Genomic DNA, 11,051 nt, shown 5'->3' on the forward strand with positions numbered 1-11,051 from the left:
GAAAACCTTGTATAATAACTCCCAATCAGTGTATGTAGAACTATATTATTTCCAATATTTCTATCTCAGTGCTTTCTGTTTTAACCATAAATGCTCACCAGTTATCTGTGCCTTGCCATCTCTTCACAAGCCACTGACTCAGACCTGCTAACCTTATTGTCTAACCTCCCAAACAACACTTTCACCCATTACTTCGATGATCAGATTTGACAATATCTGCCTGTAATTCAGTGATTCTTGCTGATCAATTCCTTTCATCAAGAATGCCATAATAGATTCGTAGATTGTTACTAGATTAATGACCCAGCGGGGCCTTTCTAAACCTAGTCAAGTTTTCCCAAAAGAATAATGATGTCCTATATCCAAATAGGACATTGAGGGCCAGGCATTTAAGCTACCTCTGTCCATAAGGGACATGGGTTCCAGGCCCGGTCTAAATTTCGTATTCCCTATCCACTGGTCTAGGTTGTGCCTAAACTGGTTAATAGACAAATTCAGCTTCACATGGATTGGAAGCCTGTTCTATCAGACAGGCAGTCTCCAGGACACATATCTGTCTTTGCAGCATGTTCTGTCTAAGTCACAGACAAAATTCAGGTCCCTAGACCCTGTATTTCTGGTACTTTTTGACTTACAAGTACAGTATGTAGGAGATTCATAAGCATGGGGTTTGTGGATGCCCTTTCAAGCGAGGCATAGATCACCCCTCAGCAATCTAGAGGATACAGGGTAGAGTGAAAGGGCTTTAAGGCACTCTGCATAAGGCTAGTTTGTTATGCCTTGTATTCCTTTTGTAAAGAACCTCTGAGTTCACTCTAGTTGCTGCATATACCAGGTCAGGTACATACTCTGATAAGGGCAAAGTACAATGGGATAATGACCTCTTTGGACCTAGATGCCATGCCCTTTCTTATAAGATGTGCAACATAAATGTATTTTCTCACTACTGTGGCTACGTGGTGGTCGAAGGTAAGGCTACTGTCTATGTGCATACCCAGATCCCTGACCACTGGATTTACTTTTAGGGTGTGTTATCAACATTGTAATTAACCAAGATGGCTGACTTCCCAAAAGGCACAGTTATGCATTTCCTAACATTGGGTTAAAGGCCATGGCTTTGGCACCATTTGCTAGTCAGAGCTAGACCTTGAAGAATGCTAGTGTCTGTAGAGGAGTCGATGTTAACCCTTGGCTTGCAGTCATCTCCAAACTTAGTCAGCCATTAACCTGCATTTGCTTTCATTTCAGAGAAACAGATGCCAAAAAGGAGCAGGTTCAATAACAAACCGGGAGGGGGGGGGCTCTGCTAGGGACTGGCCTTTTGGTGGAAGTGGCCTCACCTATTTTGACCTCTTGGGTCCTATCAGTGAGCCATTTGGCTTTCCAGTGGGTGATAAAAAGGGTTTATACCTAAATTAATAAGCTGGTCTACAATGCCTGACTGGGGTATTGTATCAAAAGCCTTGGCTAGGTCAAAATAAGCTGTGTACACAGTCTTGTCTTCATCTAATGCTTTCTCCAAAAAGTTCACCAGATTTAATAGGCATGGCCTTCCTTTAACAAAGCCAAACTGTGATGGGTCCAACATTTGCAGGTTACATATGTCATTATTTATTATGTCCATAATGATTCTTTCCATGGCCTTAAATATGAGGCTGGTCAGACTTGTGGGCTTGTAGTTACCAGGATCATTGGTTAGACCTCTTTTGTGCAGGGGAATTACAGTAGCCATCTTCCATTCCTTGGGCACAAAACCTGACTATAGGTGATTCAAGTGGACCAGAGAGGTCATGTTTCATGCCATTTATTAAGCATCCTGGGATGTTATTGGGGCCCATCAATGCAGTGTTTTTGACCTTGGAAAGTGCATTGATGACGTGTTCCCTAGTAATGGTTGGGGGGTTTGTGATATGCTGTATTTCCTTTGGACTATCTGGGGGAGTGGAGAGAAAAATTTGAGCTGAACGTATCAGCCAAAAGGTTGGAATGGCCTCCAGTTATTGTGGGTGATGCCATTTACAGATAAGTTCTGCACATTGTTGTGTTTCCCCTGAGGTTACAGACATAGAAGTAGAAAGCTTTGTGGTTGTCCTTTGCCTGAGAAGCTATTTTTACTTCAAATTCAGCTTTTAAGTATTAATTAACCCTCTTAGCTACCTGTTTAGATCGGTCAGGGGATTTTTGGTATGTATGGCTCTGCTCCTCCTGCTCTTGGCCAAGATTTATTTTTCTTTTGTTGTATAAATGATTGATATTGTGATTCCACCAGGGTGGATAGTCTTTTGAGTTTGTCTTAATATGAGTGGGCACAACTCGCTCTATACAGCTATCAATATGGTTGCACAGGGATTTTGTAAATAGTTCAGATTATGCTATGGTTTGGACTGGGTTTGGAGGTGCTTGGAATTTAGTCAAAGTGTCACTTAGTAGAGAGGTTAGCCTTGGAATAGTTCCTAAAGGTTTTTGGTTTTGCTGGATCCATGGATTTAATTTCTATTTCAAGAAATACTGCCTCATAGTCAAATATGATGTGTGAAGATATTACATTGGGTGAGAAACAATGGCAGACCATGTTTGAGAGTAAAAGGGCAAGGATGTTTGTACCTCTGGAAGGAGAATGGGCCAACTGTTCCAGAATGTTGGTATTAATAAAGTTAATTAGAAGTGGTGTAGGGTTCCAAATCTATAGAGCAGTAGTGGAGATCCTCAATGAATATCATATTGGGTTGAATGGTGAGGGACTCTAGTACACTGAGGTAGGCAGTATGGGTTTCCTGAGACATGGATGGGGACCTATACATTGCAAGGATATTGTACAAGACCCTGTTTATGGTGAATTGCACATGTATGAATTCCAGTGGGCTATATACTTTAACTTGTCTGGATGTGAGATTGGTTTTAGTACAGACTGAGAGTCCTCCAACTTTAGTTCCCTCTTCTGCAGTAGCTGGTCTAAAGGTGTGAAATGCATTATAACCTTGCATTGCTGGGTTACTCTCTCTGACTTTAACTATGTCTCACTTACTACACAGATGCCTACACTCTCCAGGGAGAGGAAGGCTTGCAGCAAGTGGACTTTCTTGTTAAGACTTAAAGCATTGAGCAGTACCACCTTCAGATATCCCTTCATAGATTTAGTTAAGTCATGATTTTATCAGTTTGGCATTGTCTAAAAAAGCACTCTGGGGGTGGAAGAGGTTGTTGCCAATATCCAAAAGCCTAGAGGGATTACGTTCTGACCAACCCTGGCAAAGCGGCATGGTCTGTCAATCATCTCTTCCTGGGCTGTGAAATATTGTACCCCCTTGGAATGATAGCAGATGCTAAGCCAGTTATTACAATCAATCATTTTCTGATGGTAAAGTGACATCATCCTTGGAGAAGGCAGAATTCTGCTCATTGCTAGGCACATACCTGCTGAGACACATAATCAGTGAGCTCAATCACTTCTCACTTCATATTGTCAAGGGAGGTATGTCTCAGGTCAACACCCAGATGGGCTATGACAGTGTCATACTGGTACCTGTGGTTCAACGACCTGAGTGCCTATGTGACATGACAAAAAGGTAGATAACAGTGGCTATTTTTTTACTAATTCTGGTGAGGGGTACATTGGTGTGCCTCACAATATGGTGAGGGGTACATTGGTGTGCCTCACAATATGATCACCAATGACCAAGAAATTTGTGCTCTGGTTTGCCTTAAGGGCTTAGCAGTAGAGGCATTGGATACAGTATTACTATGTATAGTTGTGGGTGGTGTTTTATGGAGTGTTTATGTGATGGCTGAGGACCCTTTTTGATTGTGCTGTGCAGAAGGTCTTAGTGTTTTAGGAAGGTTACCTGTAATTGCCTCAGCATAAGTAGTTTTATGTATAGTGTCTTTACCCTGTGCAGTAGGTGTAGTGCAAGTGTCACTGACAACCTCTGTAGGATTAGTTTTGATTGTATGAGAGAGTTTTGCCCCCAACATTAGTGTATTTAGATACATTGCATACTTTATCTGTTATATTAAGAATAAGTGGATTGTTACTGTACTTGGGACAATTGCTAACATGCCTCAGAATGACCATCTCAACCAGACTGGTGACAGAGAAAGTTGAGAAATGCATATCTATGACTGCTAATCTACTAGGGAAGAGAGAAGGAAATTTAAATATTGAATAGGTCAATAAGACAAGGAACTTGAGCAATTTCCTAGGTATGTGCAAGCTAGATGATCTAGTAGTTAAAAAGTCTGTCTAGACAGTAAGGGTACTTTAAAGGAATCTTGCTCTGCAAGAGATTGGCATCTACACAGAATACAAAAGGGAATTACGCTGCAAGATATCTGCGACTATAGAGATCACTGCTAGGCACCACCATCCTGAGAGCAGCAGTTCTAACTAAACACTGTAAAAAAGGTCAAAATGTGCAGATATTCACCACAAACACTCTTTTTATGTAGGGTGGCTGCCGCCCCAGGTATAGAGTTTCAAAATTTTAAACAAGCTAGCCTTCTAATGAATCAAGTAAAGGCACAATAAGACTTACAACAGCAATTCCCAGCTTATATGGGCATAGACTAACCTCTCCTGCCAACCAGAATGTAGACCACAAACTTTCCTAATGTAAAATAACTGGTTTGCAGCCTAAGTGCTTAAATTAGAACAAAGACACTTAGAATAACAGGCACAATAAGCCTTCACCAGCAATTCCTTGCTCTTAAGGATGGAGGCTACCCTCAACTCCCACAAGGGTGTAGACCACAGACCTTCTTAATGTTAAATAACTGGTTTGGAGTCCAAGTGCTTAAAACAGAACTAAGGCAGTTTTAGAATAACAGACACAATAAGCCTTCAACCAGCAATTCCCAACTCAGAATGGTGTAAGCCACCTCTGCTGCCACAAGAGATTAGACCACAAACATTCCTAATGTAAAATAACTGGTTTGGAGCCCATGTGCTTAAATCAGAACTAAGAGGCTCAAAATAACAGTTACAATGTAATCAGGCTACTAACAAGCAGTAATAAGTCCAGCAGATTAAATGCAACTAAACACTGTAGGAACATGCAGCAAAAAGCTAAATAAAATAGGAAGAAGTACAAATACATTAAAAGCAGATGAATAAAATGCATTTTTAAGTGAATTAAAAGGTAGGAAACAGACTCTGCCACAACTTGTCATGAGGGAAATGTTAATTTGTTTTTGTTTTGTTGTATTTTGTGTTCCTTTTTTCCCTTCTTCTAGTTTTATATATTGTGATTCATTGTCTTTGCACTGTGTTTTACTTGTATCCTGCTTTTAATTGCATATTTAAACTAGGAAGGAAATCACAGCTGTGTCTGTTGTGGGTCACACAGAAATTATGTTTTACCCCACTCTCTCACCCTGGTACTGTTGTGTTTTTATGCTCAACTGTCTTTACAGCTGCCTGCCCCTTATGTTAATTTGACCACATATCTCCTTCCCTTTTCTCTTTCATTAGTTATTGTAAGTAACCACAAAATTATCATTTTGTGAAATTACAAAATGTTAAAAAGACATGCAGGTAGGTGCGTGAATGCTTGTGTGGCTTCTCTGAAGGTTGAGCACCAGGCTGACAACTCGACGCCGTAAAAATCCACTGCCAATCCGCTGTGGTGACCCCTAACTGGGAAAAACCAAAAGAAAGAAAGAAAGACTTCCCTTCGACTATTTAAATTTATTGGCCATCCCACTGTATTTCATAGAACCAGAATGCAAAGTGTCTACCCCTTCCAATCTATCTTGCTCTTTTAAAATTATTGGCTCTCCACTTAGATAGCTAAAGCTTAAGTTACCTTCTCATTCATATCTAACTGCATAGTGCATACTGCTGATCTTAGGATATTAACCTGTTTTTCCATCTTACCTTTAAAATCTGCAACATCTACTCTAAGACCACCAATTTCTGGAGAGCCCACATTCTGCCTGCCAGTAGTGATCTTGGGATTAGTTCTGTTTTGCTACTGGTGAGAGAAGGAACAAAGTACATAGATTCCTGGCTCTTTTCAGTTGTGAAGTGAGTGCCTGTGTTTGACCTTCCTGATTGGTCTAGTTGCTATTCAAGGCTTCTACCAGGAAAAGGCTACAGCAAGCCTGTGACCCTTACTTCATCTGTGACAAGACTGTGGTTCATCAAACAGGCTGTGTCCTGCTTCTCATCTTGGGATTAGTGTAACTGTTTTGCTTCTGGTGAGAGAAGAAGCAACGACGCACTGTATCCCAGCAGATTGAAGCTGTGCTGAGACCAGCACTAGTAGTAGTCAAGACAGTAGACATTCGGGTGGCTCCCCTCTTTTCATCATTCTTGACAAGCTAATTCTTTCCTTTTAGTATGTATTGCTTGATTTGCTTATAACTTTAGAATATCTGTCTAAACTCTTTATCTATAAATCATCAGACCCTGCTTATTAGTTTCCCCTCAAGTGTTTGGCAGTGTCCTGTATAGCCACAGACACCTTGAGATGGCATTTTTCCTGTAAAAGCACCATTGAAATTTCCCCAGTACCTAGTTACACACAAGACAACTAGTTTGCAGTGACAAGCACTCCCCCAGAGTTGCAAACCGAATACTCCTGATATTATTTTATATTCTCATTCCAACTGTTTAATCAATTAAAAATTGTCTGTTGTCATGTACATGAACTTTCCCACTATCTCTGTTACCAACTTGGTGGATATGGGCATCCTGAGGCAATATAAAAATTGCCTCATGTTTATTGACAACCAGTTAATTCTCAAACAAACTGATATTGTATATGAGATGTATTTACATAATGTCACTGGAGACAAAATTCTCACATAGAAGCACTCCTAATGTCAATAAGATTGTCAGTAGTACAAACACTACACCCATCACACACAATTCAGAGCAAGCACATAGACCCACATATGCTGAGACATTTAAATATAACTTTCCTAAACCCCAAAGATTTCCTAGGTGAAGTACATGGGTTCCTATTATTTTAGCGAATGCAATGAATTGCGAATGCTGTTTAGTCGAACGTCATTACACAAAATGGCAAAATACTGAAAGCACGGAACAGAGATTTTTTCCTAAGGGAAAAAAATCACTGAGACGTTTTTGGGACTTTGCCATTTCCTCCACTGTGGTGCGATCTCAGAGTCGGTATATTTAAGTAGGGGGGTGGGGGGCTCAGCCCCCTACTTTATTTTGTGTTTTGATTTTTTTTTTTTTTACAGATCTTTTTACCTTGGGAAAAAAATCGCTGATCCATGTGTTCGACATTTTGGGTTTTCGTGGTTTGTGGGTCGATTATATAACGTTCGCAATTCATTGCGTTTGTTTATATAATATAGACCCGAAGTAGACATAACGAACAACCTCAGCAACCCTGAATGTACTCGTTCAAAACCACACACATATCAACTATACCTCTCAACCTTTTAGAGCAAGAAATCTGGACAAAGCCATAAATAAAAGTGGGACAAAGACCCAAAAATAGGGACAATTTTTAAGTATTGTTCTTACAAACTTAGAAAGTTGATAGAATAACATGCTTTACATTAGCATGAATTTTCTGAATGGTATAAAGTCTGAAACTCAAATGTATGCCATTATTTTTTAACTTAAATCTTTAATGATTTATCACAAATTTGTCAGAAAACCACAATGCTATGAAAAACGAACCAAAAATATGAGGCAAAAATGTGGCCATTCTGGAAAAATCTGTACAGTTGAGAGTTGTGATATCAACACATACAGCCACATCTCATGGAGCCTGTACTTCTAACCCCATAAGGCAAGCCACCACAAAATCATTGGAGACTCCAATGTGAGACATACTGATGTCCCAATCATCAGGCTGAGCAAGGAGAAAGTCAAGGTCAGTTGTTTATCAGGGGCCAGGATGCACAACATTACACATGTACTCAGGTCATTGGACCAAAAGTACCAGTATGACTCAGTCGTAGTCCATGTGGGTGTAAATGACCTGAGATGTACCTCCCTAGACTATTTGAACAGAGATATCATGGAGCTCTCGGAATATATGTTTTAAGCTGGTATGAGTCTAGCACTGAGCAGCCTTATACCTTCTCCAAGGATGATGTTACAATATGAACAAAGGACTGACTTTAATAATTTGCTTAGTTTCTGGTGTCATTCTAAGGGGGTGCAATATTTGTCAGCATGGAAATAAATGTTCAACAGACAATGCTGCTTTGCCAGGGATGGTCTGCACCTCCCCCCTCTAGACTTTCAAATATTAGCTAAAAAATTGTCGTCCCCCATAATGCCTTTTTAGGCAAAGCCAAACTGAAATTTCTTCCAACATAGCAAATCAAACCCAAGAAAATATAAAGGTGTTACTGCTCAATGCCAGGAGTTTAAATAAAAAAAACTCCACTCCCTAGAAGCTCTCTTCACCCTAGAGAATGTTGATGTCTATGCTGTGACTGAGACTTGGTTTAAAGCCATGGAAAGCACACCGACAGTGCAAGGTTATAATGCCTTCGACACATTTAGACTAGCGACTACACAGATAGGGAACTAAAGCCAGAGGTGTCTTGATTTACAATAAAATAAATATACCTCAAGGTTGGTTAAACAGGACAATTCACTTGAGCTTTTCCACATTCAAATCACCACAGGAAAAATCCAATACCACTTCCATGCAAGCTATAGGTTCCACCATATGACCCAGGAAACCCGTACCATGGATTTAAATTTATTGGAAGCAATCACCATCCAACCCAATACCATATTCATGGGTGACATTAATTGCCCCATTATTAACTTGGAATCATATAAGACACCAAACATACAGGCACAGAGATTCCTGGATTTTGTAAATACAAACTCCCTAGACCAGATTGTCAATGCACCAACAAGAGGTGTAAACATACTGGATCTGGTCCTCATTCTGGGAAAGTGCTGCACACCCCATAGTGTAATGTCTTTTCTGGCAACATCAGACCACAAAATGGTCTCCTTTGAAGTAAAAATAAAACCTAGAACCCCAGCTAACTCTGGAATATTCAGGAACTACTCTAACACTAACTTCCTACTACTAAGTGATAACCTGGCAAAAAAGTCCCCATAAGCCCTAAGAACACTGTTGTCTATGCAGAACTGCTCACAGAAACGCAATACAAACATGTTAATAGTTGCACAGAAGCAGCTGTACCCACCAGGAAGAAGTAAAGAACTAACTCAAAAAACAAGCCACCCTGGTGGAATCACAACATCAATATGCTGTATAACAGAAGGAAAAAGTCATGGCAATAATTACAAGGTGCAGCACCCAGCAAGATAAACAAACTCTTATCAAACTAAACAAACACCTCAGAGGACAAATACAGTCTACCAAAGCCAAATCTGAGGTTAATTTGGACTCCTAGGCCAAGGACAATCACAAGACGTTCTTTAGTTGTGTCTGCAAATGCAAAGGCAAGACACAATTGTGTGCAGAGCTCATTGTAAATGGAGCCATCTGTACTGAGCCAGACGATATAGCAAACCTTCTGGCCTACAACTCCAACTTTACCCCTCTCTCCCCATCAACTTTCCCTCAGGAAATGCCATCAATTATAACTCCCCCTGCTATCACTAGGGAACAGGTCCTTAATGCTCTTTCTGGCCAAGAACACTGCATCAACAGGCCCAGACAATATCCCCGGATGCCTTCTAAATAGCATGAAACATGACTTATCTGGCCATCTGGAATTTCTCTTTAACTGTAGCCTCCAAATAGGCTTCATGCCTCATGAATAGAGAACAGCAACAGTTATCCCTCTGCAGAAAGGTGGGCTATTTATAGACCCTGGAAGCTACAGGCCCATAAGTCTCACTAGTCTCATATGCAAATCCATGAAAATAACATTTTTTAACATCATCTTTGTGGTCATATGGTCATGGAATTATCATGGAAATGATCAATAATGACATAGCAAACCTCCAGACACTGGACCCAATCCAATTTGGTTTCCTCAAAGGCAGGTCATGCCTACTCAACCTGGTGAACTTCTTTGAGTATGTCAACAAAACTATGGATGAGGGCAAAATGTTTCACACTACCAACCTTCACCTGGCCAAGACATTTAACACAATCCCCCAGTCGGGCATTGTTGACATACTTAATAGGGTTAGGTGCAATCCCTTATGTCACCAGATGGATAGCCAGCTGGCTCAAAGACAAGACCCATGAAGTTTGAACTGGAGAGTCCACCTCTACAAAGAGGCTAGTCACAAGCAGAGTCCCTCAGGGATTGGTTCAGGGACCACTCCTTTTTGGCATTTACTTCCCTGAAGTCAAGTCCAATGTCAGTGGTGTCTGGATGACTACATTTGCAGACGATTGCAAATTAGGAGCTGTGAATCACCCACTGACACAGGCAAAGAACTGATGCCCGAGCAATGGACTAAAACTAAATGCCAAGAAATGCATAATAGTATACATCGGGAAGTCATCCGTCCCTGGTAACTATCATACTGACAACATACCCCTAAGAGCTGACACAGCAGTCAAGGACTTGGGGACACACATAAACAGTAATCTAGCCTTTGATCATCATGTGTCTACAGTAGTGAGGAAATCATTCTATGCTGCGCAACTTACAAAGAAAGGTATGGCATCTAGTTGCAAGGAAGTATTTTTTTCACTGTATTCAGCACTTATCAGACCTATCACTGAGTACAGTGACCCCTTCAGTACGTACCTAACCAGGCATATCCATCAGTTGGATTTCCACAGAGGTTCCCCACTAAGAGAATATGGGGCGTAAATAACATGTCCTGTGCGGACCACCTAAAGGCCCAATCCCTGTATTCTGTCTCCTGTAGGCTGTTGAGGGGAAAGCTATACCTGGCATACAAAGCATTTTCAGACCACACTCTATGGGCCTCCTGCATATCCGCAAAACAAACATCACCAGAATTACCCATCTAAAGACTTAAACCTTGCCTGTGATATAAATAGGACCTGCTGGAGAGATGAGTATGTATCCCAGAAAATACCCCTTCTCTGAGATAGGCTCTCCATCCATGTGAAACATCTTCTTCCCTAACTCAATTCAAGTGTAACCTG

Source organism: Protopterus annectens, chromosome 1.part1 (genome assembly GCF_019279795.1).
Source record: "Protopterus annectens isolate FY-2018-M chromosome 1.part1, PAN1.0, whole genome shotgun sequence".
Taxonomy (NCBI): domain Eukaryota; kingdom Metazoa; phylum Chordata; order Ceratodontiformes; family Protopteridae; genus Protopterus; species Protopterus annectens.